Source organism: Frankliniella occidentalis, unplaced genomic scaffold, assembly GCF_000697945.3.
Source record: "Frankliniella occidentalis isolate FOCC.00 unplaced genomic scaffold, Focc_3.1 Scaffold7, whole genome shotgun sequence".
Classification (NCBI taxonomy): domain Eukaryota; kingdom Metazoa; phylum Arthropoda; class Insecta; order Thysanoptera; family Thripidae; genus Frankliniella; species Frankliniella occidentalis.
In genome coordinates, this window is record NW_026267137.1 from 2,894,798 (window position 1) to 2,896,145 (window position 1,348).

Below are 1,348 nucleotides of genomic sequence, written 5' to 3' on the forward strand. Positions count from 1 at the left end.
CGCACACAGAGACCCCCGCGGGAGCAACGCTTACTTGTTCTGATCTATTTCTTCCACTATCCCCTTGAGGACGTCCACCAGCTCCTTTTTGACGTTTATCGGGGTGCATGCCTCCAGTGTCGCGGCCATCGTAGTACTTGTAAATTTTGTCGATCAAATAACCAGACGGAGGAGAGAGAGGGGGTGGATAACGGGCAGAGAGTTGGAGGAAGGGGTCGCATTGTTGGGATTGTTGCGCCGATTTTCGGCAGTATGAGAAGTTTATCCTCGTGATTCAGAAAAGCCCCGAGGTTTCCGATAGAGCCCTAGGACCTTACTTCCCCACCGCGGACAGATGCTCCAATGGTCGTGGGGAACACGAGGAAGCAGGGGTTTGGGTTTGACGCGAGAGGGAATCGAGTAAGGTAATCCAGATTCCAAAGCCAGATTCTAGGTCTTATTAGTGCACCCGCTACCACAGCAAGGTGCCGGGCACCAAGGAACTCCAGGGTATTTCGCCCAGTTTAAACCGTACCCAAAGAAGAACACTAATGCTTCATGAACTGTTTTCTCCCAGACGCTCATTAGGCGTTCCTGTTTGTAGCTACACGATTGTAGCTACAGCCGACAGTGCCCGAATCAGCTTAAACTGAACCGTCTATAGACGAATTCATTACTTCCGCCAATGCTAGAATATCAACCAGAAGCAAACAGTGTTAAAAACTAAAGCGAAAACGAAAGATATCGCCATGCCTCTGCGAAGCTCGCGCCTTGTGTGTGTAAGCGTTCGAAGGGACAGGGGGCCGCGGGGGCCCGATTCAGCAAAGCATTGCCTACCCTCCAGGCGTTTTCAGCGACCATCATCGACCCACGCCTAGATTGACACGGCGTCACTTCTTAGCTTTAGAATGGATTTATGAGCCTGGGGTCAAAAGGAGCCTAAACCCAAAGTCCCCGTCACGACAGACGCCTTAGAGAGAAGCCGTGGCCTACCTCGCAGGCGTCCAAGCGGCTACGTACCACTTGTCGCGGCGACAAAGTGGTAGTAGACACGTCCCTGTTCATAGACACAAAAAAGTGGTCACAAATGGGGCAACATACGATGTCCGACGCCACCAGCCACACGCCTCTTTTGTAGTTAAACAGTTGCAGCTCCAGTCGACATGACCGCAAGCAGCTTCATCCTAACCAAAATTGTCGGCCCTAAGATCAACTCCCGGGCGGGGCAAATTTTTTCTTTGTCGCTTTTTGTCTTCCGTTAGGCAGGACCGGGCTCAGACCTCGGCCTCGAAGGAGCAAGCTGGTAGCCGAGCGTGTTAAAGCGTGATCGTTGGCAGATCGTGGGGATGGTCGGTAGTTCGAATCCCGT